Below are 19,168 nucleotides of genomic sequence, written 5' to 3'. Positions count from 1 at the left end.
CTTCGTTAAATATACTGTGGAAGGCAGCAACAAAACCACACATCTGTGCACGCCATGAAGTTCTCTTGTGGGGATTGAAACTTTAGCAAACTAAATTATCATTCACCTGGATAAAGAAAAAAAAATGAATGAGAAAGAATGAACTCATATTTTGGTGATCTGTTCGGTAACAGAAAAAGGTATATGAGCCACAATACACGCCTTGGCGAAAGGCATTTTTTGAATCAACTTATCTGAGAAAATAGGGATTTTAAAAAGAAATAGTTTTGGCGAGAATGAATGGTAGCAAATAAAGCAACCATACCTTGTGAGGAGGTACTAGGGCTATCAGTCAGTGGCTTAAAATCCTCAAGCTCCATGAAGTTCATCCAAGGCTTGACCCAAACTTTAGCCTCATATTGTTTTTTGGATCCACAATCATTATCCTCCAGAGTCAGGTAGTACATTTTACCAGCTACAACTTGCTCTTTGGCCTTCAATAACTGTGTAAACTTGAGAAGAGCATTCTACACAAAATGATATCAATTAGAGGAAAATGTTGAAGAAATAAAATCGGCCAAGAAAAGGAAAAAAATGGTTGATTCCAGAAGTCGGCCAATAAAATCAGCAACATCGCCTTTAGACCTAATTACACTAGGCTCCTCTTTGTTTCAAATGGTTATAACCTATTGGAAATCCTTGTCAAAACTATATCATAATCAATACTATCCTTTAGACCTAATTACACTAGGTTCCTCTTGGTTTCATAATTCCTATAACCTGCCTGGAAATCCTTGTCAAAACTATACCATAACCAATTCTATCCCTACAGTGATGCTAGTATTTCAGGGGGTGATAATGCAACATGGAATTCAGAGGGGCTTGCAGTAAAACCACGGGTCAATCATAAGCAGATAGTGCCAAATGATTAAGTTTGATCTATATCCCACAAGCTCACTATTGTACATTCTTATCCTGAGAGTAGAAAATTTGAAGATTGTCGTATGCTAGGCTAGTTCATAAAGAACTCAAAACTTCATACATGAACATCAAAGTAAATATCGAAATCTGCATCATAAAGTATTACTATAGACATAATCAGATAGAAGGAAGAGTACTTGACAATCCGAACTGAATTAAGAATTGAACAATAAGCGAAGGACTCAGGACTTTTTCAAAATTGAGGTAATCAGCCGTTGACATAGGTAACTCCTCATACCATGTTGACTTTACAAGTTTTTAGAGTAACAATTAGTCTACAAAACAAGTTAAATTCTCTAGAAAAATGAAATGCATGAACTTTGAGCTTGCAACTGGAGATAGGATTTAAAATCAGCTTTAGGAGCATATGTGACTTAGTCAAATCACAAACTAAATAAATCGACTATATACCTTGCTCATGAAGCAGTTCATCGACCATCACAACAACCTTTGCAAGGACACAATACACAAATATATCAGCCAAGCAATTCCCACAAAAAGAATACTGACAATTTCATCAAGCAAAACCTTATTAAAATGTTCATATTTCTGATTGCCCAAACTAAACACACCAAATTGAAGATTTTCCAACCAGGTTCCTCTCTCTTTCCCCTATAAAAACTAATAATCAGCAATCGATCATGGCAAAAGGATTATTGGTAGAATAGATTAACTAAATGTGCATGCTTCCGGAACCTCTGTAAACCATTTGTAGAACCGGGCAACATTATCAGTAGGCTCGCCATCTCCATACCTAAAGAAAACAAAGGGATCAACTCAAACTTTGAGGAAACCGATCGTTTATAAAACAAAAATTCACGGCTTTCAACTTACGTAGCCAAGAAGAACAAAGCCAAGCTCTCCTTTTCAGGTTCTCCTCGTACTCATCATCCTCAGTAGCATATTCGTCCTATAATTGAGGAAACTAACTACAGATCAGTCAATTAATCAGTAGTATTTCCAATTATCTGAAACAGAAGGAAGATGATCTTATGATATCCACGAGTTTAAATATGGCATTAGGGTACCGTGCTTTTGCCTCCTCAGCCAGCGCCTAGAAGGGGGGAAAATCTAAGATCATGGGAGAAAAATTCAAAAAATGAACTACTCGGATAAAAACCCTAACCTTCGCGAACCCCTCAGCCGTCCTGGTCTGCGTCCCGAAGAAGACGGTGACCTTCTTCTTCCCTTGGTCCTCCTCTGTATCCATCTGGGTCTTCACCACTAGCGGCTTCGGCGGCTCGGCGGGCTTCCTTCCGCTCGATCGCCAGATGAAGAAGATTGCCACGCAACCTACGAGCACGACGATGACGATGCTCAGGACGGCGATCAGCAGCCGGTTCTCCACGAACGCATCCCCGGTGCCGGAATCGAGCCCATATCCGTCGGAGAGGGAGGCGACGACGACCGACAAGAGATCGAGCGACGACACCTTCTCGGAACCTATCTGCATCTTGGCGGATCGAGCGGTGAATCGGAAACACAGATCTCCGATCTCTGTTTCTGTCTGCTTCGATTTGGGAGAATGAAGGAGGTCGAGATTGGGTCGGCGATGGGAGGGGAGGAGAAGATAGAGGCGGAGAAGGTGAGTCGCCCGAAGACGGCTCTCTGTCTTTGCCTCCCGTGGACCGCGTCATATAGGTTTAGGAAAATTAAATTAAATAGAACAGTTTAACTAAGTATTGAAAATAATAACTAATTAAATAGAACAGTTTAACTAATTAATAGGTTTAGGTGAGTTGAAGTGTTGAAAATTTTAACTAAGTATTGGTGGAAAAATTAAATTATTTTATTTTAGTTCATTAACATCACTTTTAACAACAGTTTTTTACTATCCGATTTCGTAGATAGAACAAGAAAATTATCATAGACATCGGTTTTAAAAACCATTATTAAAACCGTTGTCTATTAATGAAAAATGGGTACTCATAGACATCGGCTAAAAAAACCGATGTCTATTAGCGAAAATCTGCGCTCATAGACACCGGTTTTTGGAAAAACCGGTGTAAAATACTCAAAGACATTGGTTTTTGCTTAAAACAGTTGTTGTTCCACTGATGTCTATGAGGGTTTTTGTTGTAGTGTCGGTACGATCCTCCTAGGACCAACCAACAACCTGCAACCATAGAATTAATCTATTTGCACATCCTACTATTATCATGCCTAAAATATGTATGACATGTGCATAATTAAACTGAAAAACCAAACACAGAGAGGCAATATCCTAGCTCTAATACCAATTGTAGGTTGCTATTCGGAATATCGTACTGGTTCCCCTTACAAAAATTTTGTATAAGTCCCGAACCTTTCCTAGCAACCTATTGTGTTCTTTAAAAATTAAATTTGGAATCGCAAACAGAACTTAACATTATTGATTCCAAGTTCAACTTATCTGTTCTTAAAGTTTAGACTTGGATCACAAACGATGCTTAACATTATTAATCCAATCCACCCATGTTACAAAGTTAATTAAATATTTATTTCAAAGATCGGCTTCCAGGTTAAACATGGCGAGCCACTAGATATTCTTGGGTATGGGATCATCCACCACTTCCTAGACAAAGCCTTTCAACGAAATTCAATATTTAATCTCCTTATAATAACCCTAGGTTTAACCACTAAGAATAATCGAATCACAAGATCGAAAAACAAAAGAAACACAATATCAAAACATAAATTCGATTTCCTAGAATCATTAGCCTCTTGTGTTTGGTAATTCAAAAATTCGTACAAAGAAAACTAGTATGATGCGGAATAAGACAACTAGTTATACCTTTCTTTGTTAATAAAAACCTCTTGATCTTCTATTTTATTCCTCTTCTTCTCTTGGACATTGTGTGGGCGACGATCTACCAAGAAGAAATCCACCAAAGGCTTCTTCTCTTCCTCCAAGCTCCGGCCACCAAAGGGATCTAGACAAGAGGGCCTCCTTTCTCTTCTTCTTCTCCTCCAAGTAACCGGCCACCAAAGCTCCTAGTAGACTTGATGTCGCCGGCCACAATGTGGAAAACAAAAGGAAAAGAGAGAAAGGAAGAGGGTCGGCCACCAAAGGAAAAGAGAGAGGAACAATAGAATGGAAGTTGTGTTCCATGAAGGCACCCTTTACCTCTCTTTTATAATCCTTGGTGAATCCAAAAAGGGAAAGTTTTATAACAAAAAATAAAACTTTCTTTTCTATTCATGACATGGCCGGCCACCTCTTGTTAAAAAAACAAGGAAAGATTTTAAACAAAAATTAAAATCTCTCTTTTAAAATATCCCTTTTGTAGTTAGCTATAAAAGGAATATTTTATAAATTAAAATCTCTCTCTTTTAAATCCTTTTATGGATATCTATAAAATATAAGATTTTAAAAATAAAACTCCTTTTATATCATAGTTACAAAAAAGGAAAGTTTTCTTAAAAATTAAAATCTTTCTTTTAACATTATAGATATCTACAAATAAGGAAAGATATCTAATCTCTCTTTTAATGCTTTGTAGAAAATCTATAAAAGGAAAGATTTTAAAATTAAAAACTCTCTTTTAAAATCATGTGGATAAAAACATAAAGGAAAGATTTTATCAAAATTTTATTTTTAATAAAATTTTCCTTTCCTTTCCTTACTTGGCCGACCACTTGCTTGGGCACCAAGCAAGGCTTGGCCGGCCCTAGCTTGAGCTCCAAGCTTGGCTTGGCCAGCCCCTTGCTTGGGCTCCAAGCAAGGATAGGGGCCGGCCCCTAGCATGGGCTAAGAGGCTAGGCTTTGGGTGGATATAAGATTATATATAAGAGGCTACAATAGGGACCGAGAGGAGGATTTTGGTTTTGGTCTCCCGATGAGCTTGAGCTTCCCGTGTTTGCCCCGAACACCTAACTCAAGTTCATCAATAATAACTCATATCACTAAAGAGCTATTATTAAACTACCGCACCAATCCCAAATTACATTATGAGCTCCTTCTTATTATGAGTGTGTCAATCTCCCTGTGTTTAAGATATCGAATGTCCATTAATTAAATGAGTTACTGACACTCACTTAATTAATATCTAGCTCCAAGAGTAGTACCACTCAACCTTATTGTAATGTCGGACTAAATCCACCTGCAGGATTTACATGACAATCCTTATGAGCTCCTTAAGGGGATATCATCAACTTAGATTACTAGGATACAGTTTCGTTCTATAATCAACAACATACCATATAAATAATATCATTTCCCAACTTATCGGACATATTGATTTAACGAACTAAATTATACCCTTTGATAAATTAAAAAAATAAATATTAAGTATACGTGTTTGTTATTATATCATGATTAAGAATACACACTTTCATAATAATAGAGGTTTTATTCTTTTATGTAGTCAGTATAAAAAGAACAACCTCAAATGGTTCTACTTAATACACTCATAGTGTACTAGTGTAATTTATTAGTCAAGATAAACTAATACCTAATTACACTACAACCACTCCAATGGTTTGTCCCATTCCATCTTGGTTGTGAGCAATTGTTTATAATTTATAAGGAACTGATAACATGATCTTCTGTGTGTCTCCTCATACCATGTTTTTTACAATATAAATTAAATGGACAACTATATTTATCATAAATGTAGAGATTTTGACCAATGTGATTCTTATTTCAAAATAAATGTTTACAAAAAACTAGACTTTTAGTATACATTCTAACAAGTCTTTGTTAAGAAAACTAAGTATTTTTCAAAGCTGAAGTTTAGCTAAGTCTTTAATTAAAAAAAAGGATCTAAGTACTTAACTTAGTTTTTATAATTATTTTTTAAAACTAAGCTTTAATCAAAATTTATTTTAAGTTGAGCACTTTTGACTAAGTTTTTTTCTAAAAAAGCCTTAATTTTTAATGCCAAGTTTTTAATCCACTTCTTTTGAAAGCTAAGTACTTGACAAAATAATTAGCTAAGTCTATGTTAAAAATTAAACTAAGTGTTTATCCAAGCACTTATTTTCAAAAGCTAAGTTTAGGCAAGTTTTTAAAACAGAAAAAATTGACTCACTTTCAAATGCTTAAAAATTAGCTAAGTTTTTAAGTACTACCCTTCAGGGGGAGCATAAAGTTAAATAGAATAAATATTTTACAACTTTCTCTCTACTTAGTACTATTTTTGATTTATATCAAAGGGGGAGAGAAAAGTCAATTATAAGAATTTAAACATAATAAACATAACTTTTATGAAAGAGGGTAAGGGAGTTTGCTATAAAGTATTATATTTATCCTCATACTTAAATTTTTTTTTTTTATATTTTACTTAACTTTGAACCATATTGTCATAATCAAAAAAGGGGAGATTGTTGGTGCGGGAAGCATCCGACGATCAAACCTGGGTTTTGATTATGTTAAAGGGTACAAAGTTAAGTTGTAATCTAACAAGTTTGAATGAGATTGTAGGAAAGTCCTAAGTGTACTTAGGCAAAAGTCCTAGTTGCGGTTATGCAAGTAGAAAACCTTAGGGGGTGGTAACCCTAGGTCCTAGGGGGTGGTAACCCTAGCTCCTAGGGGGTGGTAACCCTAAGTGAGGAAAAGTCCTAGCTGAGATTAGGCAGGTGGAAAACCTTAGGGGGTGGTAACCCAAGGTCCTAGGGGGCGGTAACCCTAGGCTAAGAAAATTCCTAAGGGGTGGTAACCCTATGTCATAGGGGGTGGTAACCCTAGGCTGAGGAAAATCCTAGGGCATGGTAACCCTATGTCCTAGGGGGTGATAACCCTAGGCTGAGGAAAACCCTAGGGGGTGGTAACCCTAGGCAGAAAGTCCAGTCGGTCTGGAGGACCGATCTGGCAACAAGTAAACTCTCCTGAGAGGAGTGGGTGAGGACGCGTTCCCCGACGAGGGAATAATAGGCGTCGGTTCGACCTAGGGTTTCCAAAAGTGAAATCTGGAGTCAAAACCAGACAGTTCGGAGACTGTCAAAATAAGTTTTATTTATCTTATTTGGTTGTACTGACTTTGTTTTGTAAGGTATACCTTGTTTGTAGACTAACATACCTTGTAGGATAGAAATCACACAAGAAAAACCTCGATTAAACAGTCCTGAGGCTTCCTCTATGGAGCTTGGAGGTGCCTCAAGTGACTTGATTAACAACCCCGCAACAAGGTGCGAGGGCGCCCTCCATGGAGCTTGGAGGCGCCCTGGGCGCTGGATGGAGGGCGTCCTCCATGGAGCTTGGAGGTGCCCTGTGTTGGGATCTTGGATGGCTAGAGGGGGGTGAATAGCCTCTTCAAAAGCTAAAACTTAAAGATAAAACTCACACGAGTGGTTAGCGCAGCGGAAAACAAGTTAAGAACAGAATAAGAATAAGAGAAGAAACAAAGCAAACCACAGTGACTCAAGTGTTTACGAGGTTCGGGGATAACTTGCCCCTACTCCTCGGTGTCCGTAAGGTGGACAAGCCGATCTTCGGTAGATCAACCCCGGTGAACACCCGGCTATGAACTTTCTCCTTCTCGGTGGAGTGACCTCTCAACAAAATCTCAACAGGTATGTAGAATATAGCACAAGACTTACTGAGCTTGGTGACTTAGGAGAATGAAAATTAAGCTTACAGTCACGCGAAGGTCAGTGAAACAGAGAGCAAGTCGAGACAGCCGCTTCTCAGCCCCGAGCGTCAAAGCTTTTGCACCGATCGACAGAGAGTTTCGTTTTTTCTTTCTTCCCAAAGAAAAACTTCTTCTTAACCCTCTCTTCAACCAGCCTTTTATGTCTCTGCCATCTCTGCCTTTCGCCCGCAACGGATCCCTGCCAAACTGCAGCAAATCTCTGCATCCAGCCATAGCATCGCCAATCACGCTTCTTTCTCATCTGATCATCTGAGCTCACACCAATGGAATTCTGGTCTTCACTGGTGTCTCTGAGCTCCACCCAATCACCATGAGTTGAGCTGATCGATGCCAGATCACCGCCAGATCGCAGCCACGACTTTGCTGCTTTAACAGGTTTACAGTGGAACATAGCAAAAGTCTCTCTGGTATCCTCTATTAATGAAGCTCAATTTGAAATCAACCAATTGCAAATTACCAGTAACCTGCACCTCAAAATCTTGCAGCAGATGGTTAGAAATATTTAGGCAAAAGCAACTTTGAATCGTAAAGAATCGAGAAAGTGCATGCAAAGATATAATATGGATCGGTCCGCACCGATCCATACGCTCAAATTTCTTTTTCGATCATCGATCGGCCTGCAACCGATCAGAACTAACTTGATCGGTCCTCGGATCGATCGGTGTCACATAAGCCCGATCGGTCTCCGGACCGATCAGATCAATCGACCGGTCCGAGACCGGTCAAGATCGATACATACCGAGTATTCGCAGATGCTATCGAGTTCACCGATCGGTCGGCGGACCGATCAAGAACAACACAAGATGCTCGAGTGTTTACTTGATCGGTCCGAGACCGATCAGACACACTTAGTGTCATGGATCGGTCTGCCGACCGATCACCAGTGCCACTTGTGCCACCGACCGATCCAAGGCTGTGATTTAAGAGGCAAGCTTCCAAGCTTGCTACCCTTAATCCTGACAGTCCAGAGACCGAGCTACCGAGCTCTTCTGCGACTATACATGCCAAGTTTCCATACTTGGACTTCCTAACACCAGATGTCCGATCGCCCTTGATCCATCTGGAGTTTTCCTTGCCTGGCTTCACTCCTCCATTCCACTTGGACTTTCACCACCAGGTGTCCGGTCAACCTTTCACTCACCAGACTTTTCCAATGCCTGCTTCACTCACCAGACTTTTTCCAATTCCAGCTTCACTCACTGGGACTTTCCACTGCTCGGCTTCACTCACCGGGACTTTCCAATTGCCTGGCTTCACTCACTGGGACTTTCCAATTGCCTAGCTTCACTCACCAGACTTCCAATTGCCTGGCTTCACTCACCAGGACTTTCTCATTGCCCAGCTTCACTCACCAGGACTTTTCCAATTGCCTGGCTTCACTCACCAGGACTTCTCCAATTGCCTGGCTTCACTCACCAGGACTTTCCCCCGTGCCAAGCTCCTTGCTCGGACTTTTCCCAATCAGATTAATCAGGTCAACCAAGTCAACCCTGATTTGTCTGAGTTAATTCAATATCTGATTGAAACTTAAATCAGTGTCAACATCAAAACAACATCCAGGTCAGACTGTATCAACAATCTCCCCCTTTTTGTTGTTTGACAACACGATTTAAGTTTAGATCAGAAATGCTTTCATATCCATAATTTTAGGGAAATCGGGATCCTCCCCCTAAGACGGATATATCTCAAATATCTTCTCCCCTTTTTTTCATATTGAGTTTACAATTCGTCTCTAAACTTCAAATACTCTCTCCCCCTTTGTCAAACACCGAAAAGGTATATATATAAAAAAAAAAATATGAGGACTGACAAACACCTCCCCCTTAAACCCATATCATAATCCACAAAAAGAAGTAAGATATGATAGAACTCAAGCAATGTCATATACATAGCATGAAAAAGATATCATAGGAGTACAAAACGCATGAAAATAAACATAATGTCTAAAGTAGCAACCATCCAGGACAGGCAATCAACATCGTATCTAGAACAAAGTAGCACAATCAACAATCAATCACATAATCAAAATCAACTCGCATCCTCATCATGAGGAGCAGTGTCATCAGCAACAGGATAAGAGAATCCCTGAGGGGGCACGCCGCTGCCTGAAGATGGATCGTCTGTAGAAGGCTGAGGTGGTGGGTGGCTGGCCATCCATCCCATAAACGCCTGATGAGTAGCCAGCTGATGTCTCTGTAGGGTCTCAAAGCGTCGGTCAATGTGGAGACGTAGACCAACGAACTCAGCAGCCACCATCTCCTCGTGGCGATCAAATCGGTCCTCCAACTCCGCGATCTGCCAGCGCAGATCTGGATCCGCCTCGACAAGTGCAGCTGGAGCAGGAGCACGAGCACCCTGTCGTGGGAGTGGTAACTCACCTAGTGCCCTCCCATCCTTCCACCTAACCGTCCCATCCTGACTTAGGATTCCGGACTTGGAAAACGCACGTTTCCCAAGTCGACAATCCTGCCTGACCATCTTCACTATCCTCCCCCTAGAGACGTCAATACCCATGGACTCGAGCCAATCAGTAATTATATGCCCAAAAGGCATATAGATGTTGTCGCCGCTCGGTTCGCTATGGGAAATGATAGACATATAGACACTCGACATAATATCAAAATCTAGACGTCGACGTAACCCATAAAGCATCAGACAGTGATATGGTCGAATTTCTGCCAACGGTTTAGAGGTGATAGGTAGAAGACATTGTGTGACAATTTTGAAAAGAATGTAGTCAGGAGCAGAAAGTCTAAGGGCTGCAAATGTAGGAAAGTCGTCATCTAACTCATCTAAACCATCCAGTCTCGGATGACCAAAGAAGTACTCATAGATTGAGTCAGAAGAGACATTAAGAGGATGAGGTACGGGTTCAGGCAAAACAGGATAGATGGAGAACACCGTCCCCGAACACAAACGACAACCTAAATACCCAAAGAAGGCAATTATGTCGAGATCAATGTTTTGCTTAGCCACTCTTGTTCTATAACTACCATCAGGAGTCTGATGAAGGTTATTATAGAATTCCGAGACTAAGTCAAGGTTGATGTCTCTCTCCAAATATACCAAGGTGTCAAGTTTGTAGTAGGCGATAGTTTCGGTTATGGACGGACAAAATTCGTTCATGTACTTCTTATCAACCGACCTACACGGGAGCAACTTGAAAGTCCTGTCCTTAAAGTTTTTCTCAAACTGTTGGTTCGGGAATCTCCCCGAACTGGATGGTTGAGGTCGGGAAGAGGTAGGAACCTTAGATTTGGACTTATCCGACTTAGAGGTACCCTCCCCTGCAGATTTCTTCCTAAGGATGGGAAATGGGACATGACCGGGGTACACATGGGAGCACAAGACCACAACATATGAGTACCGACCCAGAAACGCAAATGCAGTGAGAACCAAATTAAAAAAATGCTAAGGATGAATGGAATGGGAAGAGGAAGTTACCTTGGAGGCATTACTTCGTTCGTCGGAGAAAGAAACGAGGGTCGGCCGGCGCTGGGAAGAAGAAACGAGAGAAGCGGAGAGGTAGGGTTCGCGTGAGACGCCAAAGAATGGGAGGTTTTAAGAGGGTAGGTGACCAACCCGATCGGACGGCCGTCCGATCAGGAGAAGAATTGAACGATCAGATCCTTGGATCGGAGATAGCGGATCGGTCCCTGGACCGATCAGGCATCCTTCAGATCGGTCCCGGGACCGTTCAAAACGCGAACAGAACTTATCGAAATTTCCTGATCGGTCGGCAAACTCTCTGTTCGATATCTGAACGGTCTGCAGACCGTTCAGATATGATTGTCGCAAGAGAGCCCCTGACCGGACTGTGGACCGATCAGGGAGTCTCCTGACCGGTCCAGCGACCGATCAGTGTCTGATACTTCAGACTTCTGATATCTGAAACTCGTATCAAAAGTCCTAAATTTTGTTCCAACAACTTCCTAGGATCCTAGAAGCCCATAGATTATAGTTAGTGATATCAGATGGATAATTCCTAATGATTTGCTCTCAAGAATTGAACTCATTCAAGGCTTAGAAATTCAAAATTTAAACCTTCTCGATTCTTAGCTTCAAAATCAGTGAATCTCCACAAACTTAGGAAATTGCTGAAACTACAATCTGTAGTGAAGCAAAGTCCCAAAACTGACATAGGCTACCTATAACCTATTCCAAAATTCGTCCTCTCTATGATTAGTTTCAAGTTTGTCAAAATAAGTCTTAGTTCCTAATACTTCTTTATCAACTTGTCCTAACATCAATCAAAGTCATGAAATGTATCAAGCAAAAAGTATCAACCAAACACATTAACTATGTTAGACAATTTCTAGACAAAAGTCCAACCAAGATTCCTTGGTTGGAATGTATGAGTAAGATCTAGGAACCAAATACACATGAATTGTGTAATGGTGTTCCCCAAACTCAATTAATGTCTCTTCAACCTAATTATTCAAGGGATGCATGATACATTTTGAATAATTTGGTTGATCCTAGCATCTCACCCCATTTCTAGCAAACAAAAACATTTTGTTAAACCTTATAGTGTATGTGAGATGTTCCCAAGTTGCCCAAATTTTTGTCCCAATTACTCTTGTCATTTTAATAGTCCTTATTGATCATGGTGAAACTCTAATGACCTAAGGAGCCAAACACATTCCCAACTCCCTCCTTAAATGACTAAATTCATTTTCCGGAAGGGGTTTGGTGAAAATATCAACTAGGTTTGACTTTGACTCAACATATGTGAGTGCAATGTCTCCCTAGCTACATGATCTCTAATGAAGTGATGACGCACTTCAATGTGTTTTGTCCTTGAATGATGGACTGGATTTTTAGTTAGGTTAATCGTGCTAATGTTATCACATAGCACTTGTACACCCTTGTAAGAAAATCCATAATCCTCTAAGGTGTGTATCATCCACAACAATTGCGATACACTCTCTCCCATGGCAATATATTCAGCCTCGGTCGTGGAGAGAGCAACACAATGTTGCTTCCGACTTGACCAACTAACTAAAGATGACCCTAAAAATTGGCAACCCCCACTCGTACTTTTCCGATCCAATTTGCACCCAGCATAATCGGAATCGGTATAACCTATCAAGTCAAAAGACTCGGTACGAGGATACCAAAGACCTACTCTTATTGTGCCCTTAAGATATCTCAAAATTCTTTTAACTGCAATTAAATGAGATTCCTTTGCACAGACTTGATACCTAGCGCACATGCCCACAGCAAAAAGTATATCGGGTCTACTGGCTGTGAGATATAGAAGACTACCGATCATGCTTCTATATTGCGTTAGATCAACTGGTTTTCCACTCTCATCATTGTCAAGGCGAGTGTTTGTCGCCATTGGAGTGGACACTTCCTTAGAGTCACTCATATTGAATTTTCTGAGCATCTCTTGAGTGTATTTTGCTTGATGGACATAAATACCATCTCTAGTTTGTTTGATTTCGAGTCCAAGGAAGAAAGTCAATTCTCCCACTAGACTCATCTCAAACTCACTCTCCATGTGAGTGATGAACTCATTTAAATAGCCCTTGTTGTTTGAGCCACAAATTATGTCATCGACATATACTTGGGCTACAAAAATATTTTCACCATCTCTACGTAGAAATAGTGTTGGGTCTATTTGTCCTCTAACAAAGCCCTTCTCTAGTAGGTATGTTGACAACCTTTCGTACCAAGCTCGTGGTGCTTGTTTAAGCCCATAAAGTGCTTTCTTGAGCTTGTACACGTGATTTGGAGATTCGGTATTCACAAATCCCGGTGGTTGTTCAACATAAACTTCTTCCTTAATGAGACCATTTAAGAAGGCCGATTTTACATCCATTTGATAGAGCTTGAAACCTCTATGTGCAGCAAAAGCTAGCATTAAGCGAATGGACTCTAATCGGGCCACTGGAGCATATGTCTCATCATAATCAAGGCCTTCAACTTGACTATAGCCCTTGGCTACAAGTCTTGCCTTGTTTCTAACTACCTCTCCCTTTTGGTTCAATTTGTTCTTGAAGACCCATTTGGTTCCAATAATGGTGGTCTTCTTAGGTCTGGGAACCAAGTCCCATACTTGGCTCCTTTCAAATTGACCTAATTCGTCTTGCATAGCTATGATCCACTCAGGATCATGCAATGCCTCATCAATTAATCTAGGTTCAATTTCTGAGATCAAAGCGACCTCATTGGACTCATTTCTAAAGAATGACCTAGTCCTAACCCCTTGATGGATGTCTCCCACAATCTGGTCTTGGGGGTGACTAGTGTCTAACCTAGACTGCCTTGGTGCTGATGGTGCCTCATGAGTGGTCTCACTTGGCACAGACAAGGACTCAATATCAGGCAATGGATCCACCTGAGTTCTTTGTTGTCCTTGCTCATCATTATCAGAGTTAATTTCGACTCTTTCGATGTTTTGGTCATTCAAACTTAGCCTTCTAAGTTCGAATTGAATTTGTTCTACATCCCTTGATTGATCATTTAAATTAGGGATTTCTTCAAAAGCTACATCAGAGGACTCTTCAATCAATTTAGTCCTACTGTTGTAGACTCGATAGGCTTTGCTGGTGAGTGAATACCCGACCAGTATCCCTTCATCAGCCTTAGCCGTGAACTTCCCAAGATGATCCTTTGTGTTCAAGATAAACACCTTACAACCAAACACCCTAAGATGTTTAATTGTAGGTGGTTTCCCAAACCAAAGTTCATGAGGGGTCTTTCCTAAAAATCTGTGTATTAGGACTCGATTTTGCACATAGCAAGCTGTACTCACAGCTTCGGCCCATAAGTAGCTCGGCAAAGAGTACTCATTGAGCATGCTTCGTGCAGCTTCCTGTAGGACTCGGTTCTTTCTCCATTTTGCTGTGGGGTCCTTGGAGTAGAGAACTCATGTCTATAACCCTTCTCTTGACAAAACTCTAAAAACCTATGGTTTTGGAATTCACCACCATGATCACTCCTAATGGTTTTAATTGTGGTTGATTTTTCATTTTCCGTTCTTCTACAAAAAGAAATGAAAATATCTATGGTTTGGTCCTTATGTTTCAAAAAGAAGGTCCAAGTATATCTAGTGAAATCATCAATAATCACAAGACAATATCTACTTCCATTCAAAGATATTACACTACTGCAATCAAATAGGTCCATGTGCAATAAGTCTAACGGAGTAGAAGTACTTACAATGCTTTTACCTTTATGAACCGCTTTTGTTTGCTTACCCTTTTGACATGCATCACATAGTTTGTTCTTTTGATATTTGATGCTTGGTAAGCCTCGCACTAATCCTTTGTTTGCTAGCTTCCGGATGTTCTTCATGTTTACATGTGCCAACCTTCTATGCCATAGCCAAGACTCTTCTTCTTTCGACATGAAACACTTAATCAAAGCATTAGTAGCACTTTTAAATGATACTTGATAAATATTGTCTACCATTGTGCCTACTAGTACTGTGTCAAGTGTGTCAATGTTTTTAACCAAACATTGACTTGAATGAAATTCAATTGTGTAACCCGTATCACACAATTGACTGACACTTAGGAGATTAAAAGTCATTCCCTTGACTAGAAGGACATTCTTGATATGAAGACATTCGGATATATGAATGTCTCCAACTCCTATTACCTTAAGACTACCATTGTTACCAAAGGACACATTACCTCTACTTTTGTTTTGAAGAGAAGCAAATAGAGATTTGTCCCCGGTCATGTGCTTGGAGCATCCACTATCAACAAACCAAGTTGATAGGTGCTCCCCCTCGATCAATGCCTACAAGATACGAAAGATAGATGTTTTAGGTACCCAAATCTTGGGACCTAATGCATCTACAAGAAGTGACCTAGGAACCCATGCTTTGGTCATACCCTTCCTAGTTCCATGAACCCTAGAATCATTTGATCTATGGTATTGGGTCCTAGACACTAATGAGATAAAACTCGATTCTTTGGGTTGATAACCTATCCCGGCTTTGTTGTAGACTGCCCTTTGGGCATTTAAGATCATGTCTAATGTCTTAGAGCTAGTTGAGAATTTCTCAAGCATTTTCTTGAGCTTCTCAACCTCACTCTTCAAAGCCTTGTTCTCATCTTCAAGAAGCTCTAGATGAAGGTCATCAACCTCATCTTCCCTAAGAGCCTTTAGCATTTCTACTTCTTCTTTTAACAATTTATTTTCTGTTTTCGACTTTTTAAGCAATGTAGATAAATGAGTAATAGTCTTATAACATTTTTCTACATGAGAAGAGGTTACCTCTTCACCATCCGAGGATGATGAGGCCGCGTTTGAAGCATCACTTGAGTTGCCATCGCTTCCGGAGTCCTCCCTTGCCATGAGTGCTAAATGGCGAGTGCTCTTCTCCTTCTTCTCTTCTTCCTCGGATGAGCTTGAAGATGACTCATCCCAAGTGGCCTTAAGGGCCTTCTTCTTTTTGCTTCTTTCTTCTTTCTTCTTGGCTCGTTCTTCCTTCTTCTTGGCTCGTTCTTCCTTCTTGAGCTTAGGACACTCACTTCGGTAGTGCCCTTTCTTACTACATTCATAGCACGTAACGTTAGATTTATCAATGTTCGGATCATTAGGTTTACCTTTGTATCTTCGGCTTCTTCTCATGATCCTCCTCACGAAATTCGCCATTTCGCTTGATGACGATGATTCGCCTTCGTCATCGGACTCGGAGGAAGAGGTGGATGAGGAGATCTCCTTTTCTTTCTTCTTTTCCTTCTTCCTTCTCCCATCCTTGCTCCTTTCTCCTGCAACAAGAGCAATACCTTTCTCCTTTTGGCCTTTGTTAGCAAGTTCATGTAATTCCATTTCACAGAAAAATTCATCTAACTTGACAATTGAAAGATCCTTGGATACCTTGTAGGCATCTACCATAGATGACCACAAGGCATTCCTAGGAAAAGCTTTAAGTGCATACCTTACAAGATCGCGGTTTTCTACAGGTTCATCTATGGAATGGAGACCGTTAATGATCTCTTTAAACCTACCATGAAGTTCACTTACATTCTCATTTTCCTTCATGGTGAGGTTCTGGAGTTGGTTGAGGAACAAGTCTCTCTTGGCAATTCGAGAGTCCCGAGTCCTTCTTGAAGCTCAATGAGCTTGTTCCATAGATCTCTTGCACTAGTAAAAGGACCTACCTTGACTAGTTGGTCCTTGGCGATTCCACATTGCAAGGTGACCATGGCCTTGGCATCGGCTTGTGCTTTGCGGAGTTGTTCGGTAGACCACCTTGACGATTCGAGCTCCTTACCTTCCTCATCTCTTGGTGGTGTGTAGCCTTCCTTGACTGAGAACCACATGGCAATGTCCGTCTTTAGGTAATACTCCATGCGTCCCTTCCAGTACTGGAAATCTGCCCCTTCAAAGTAAGGTGGTCGATTTGTGCTAAAACCTTCCCTCATGGCCATCTCTTTGCTCTTAGGTTGTTAAGCCGGATGAAGAGCTCCAAGCTCTGATACCACTTGTTGGGATCTTGGATGGCTAGAGGGGGGTGAATAGCCTCTTCAAAAGCTAAAACTTAAAGATAAAACTCACACGAGTGGTTAGCGCAGCGGAAAACCAGTTAAGAACAGAATAAGAATAAGGGAAGAAACAAAGCAAACCACAGTGACTCAAGTGTTTACGAGGTTCGGGGATAACTTGCCCCTACTCCTCGGTGTCCGTAAGGTGGACAAGCCGATCTTCGGTAGATCAACCCCGGTGAACACCCGGCTATGAACTTTCTCCTTCTCGGTGGAGTGACCTCTCAACAAAATCTCAACAGGTATGTAGAATATAGCACAAGACTTACTGAGCTTGGTGACTTAGGAGAATGAAAATTAAGCTTACAGTCACGCGAAGGTCAGTGAAACAGAGAGCAAGTCGAGACAGCCGCTTCTCAGCCCCGAGCGTCAAAGCTTTTGCACTGATCGACAGAGAGTGTTTTTTCTTCACCAAGAAAACTTCTACTTAACCCTCTCTTCAACCAGCCTTTTATGTCTCTGCCATCTCTGCCTTTCGCCCGCAACGGATCCCTGCCAAACTGCAGCAAATCTCTGCATCCAGCCATAGCATCGCCAATCACGCTTCTTTCTCATCTGATCATCTGAGCTCACACCAATGGAATTCTGGTCTTCACTGGTGTCTCTGAGCTCCACCCAATCACCATGAGTTGAGCTGATCGATGCCAGATCACCGCCAGATCGCAGCCACGACTTTGCTGCTTTAACAGGTTTACAGTGGAACATAGCAAAAGTCTCTCTGGTATCCTCTATTAATGAAGCTCAATTTGAAATCAACCAATTGCAAATTACCAGTAACCTGCACCTCAAAATCTTGCAGCAGATGGTTAGAAATATTTAGGCAAAAGCAACTTTGAATCAGAAAGAATCAGAGAAAGTGCATGCAAAACAGACTATAGTATGGATCGGTCTGCAGACCGATCCATACGCTCAAAATTGATCGAACGTTCTGATCGGTCCGCAGACCGATCAGAAGCTGATCGGTAGCCCTCTGTGTGCCAGATAGCCCTGATCGGTCTCCGGACCGATCAGGCATCAATCGACCGGTCCCGAGACCGGTCAGTATCGATACAGCATACCGAGTATTCGCAGATGCTACTGAGTTCTCACCGATCGGTCGGACCGATCAGAAATGATCACTAGCGTGCTAGGCTTACCGATCGGTCCGTAGACCGATCAGACACTTAGTGTCATGGATCGGCCGACCGATCACCGCCACTGTGCACCGGATCGGTCACCGCACCGATCCAAGGTCAGGATTTAAGAGGCAAGCTTCCAAGCTTGCTACCCTTAATCCCGACAAGAGACCGAGCTACCGAGCTCTTCTCCGACTATACATGCCAAGTTTCCATACTTGACTTCCCAACACCGGATGTCCGATCACCCTTGATCCATCCGGATTTTCCCCTGGCTTCACTCACCAGACTTTCCAATGCCTCGGCTTCACTCACCGAGACTTTCCAATTGCCCGGCTTCACTCACCGTGACTTTTCCAATTGCCGGCTTCACTCACCAGACTTCAATTGCAGCTTCACTCACCAGGACTTTTCCAATTGCCTGGCTTCACTCACCAGGACTTTCCAATTGCCTGGCTTCACTCACCAGGACTTTTCCAATTGCCTGGCTTCACTCACCAGGACTTCCAATTGCCTGGCTTCACTCACCAGGACTTTTCCAATTGCCTGGCTTCACTCACCAGGACTTTCCAATTGCCTGGCTTCACTCACCAGGACTTTTCCAATTGCCTGGCTTCACTTACCAGGACTTCTCCCGTGCCAAGCTCCTTGCTCGGACTTTTCCCAATCAGATTAATCAGGTCAACCAAGTCAACCCTGATTTGTCTGAGTCAATTCAATATCTGATTGAAACTTAAATCAGTGTCAACATCAAAACAACATCCAGGTCAGACTGTATCAACACCCTGGACGCAGCTTGGAGGGCGCCCTCCATGGAACTTGGAGGCGTCCTCAGGCGGATAAGCAGTGAAGATGGAGAGATTATCGACACTGCGATTTCGACAGGCTTGGGGCCGCCCTCTATGTTGTTGGAGGTGCCCTCCACGGGCTATATAGGCCTGGTTTGAGCAGCAGCTTAGAAAGAACTTGAAATCGTGATCCTTCTTCCATGTGCTACTCAAAGAACGATCCG

General features: G+C 41.6%; 1 long non-coding RNA gene across 1 annotated transcript; it reads right to left on the bottom strand.

Annotated features, from left to right (window-relative positions):
* Nucleotides 1–1,529: 1,529 nt before the first annotated feature.
* Nucleotides 1,530–1,845, bottom strand: LOC121977319. The gene is made up of 3 exons (XR_006110785.1): nucleotides 1,795–1,845; nucleotides 1,657–1,714; nucleotides 1,530–1,572 (listed from the first exon to the last, which is right to left on the bottom strand). It is a non-coding gene; the product is annotated as an uncharacterized LOC121977319 (long non-coding RNA).
* Between the last annotated feature and the right edge of the window lie 17,323 nt (nucleotides 1,846–19,168).

This window comes from Zingiber officinale, chromosome 4B, assembly GCF_018446385.1.
Source record: "Zingiber officinale cultivar Zhangliang chromosome 4B, Zo_v1.1, whole genome shotgun sequence".
NCBI lineage: Eukaryota > Viridiplantae > Streptophyta > Magnoliopsida > Zingiberales > Zingiberaceae > Zingiber > Zingiber officinale.
Note: the sequence above shows the minus strand (reverse complement) of the source record. Positions and strands in the feature narration are given on the sequence as shown.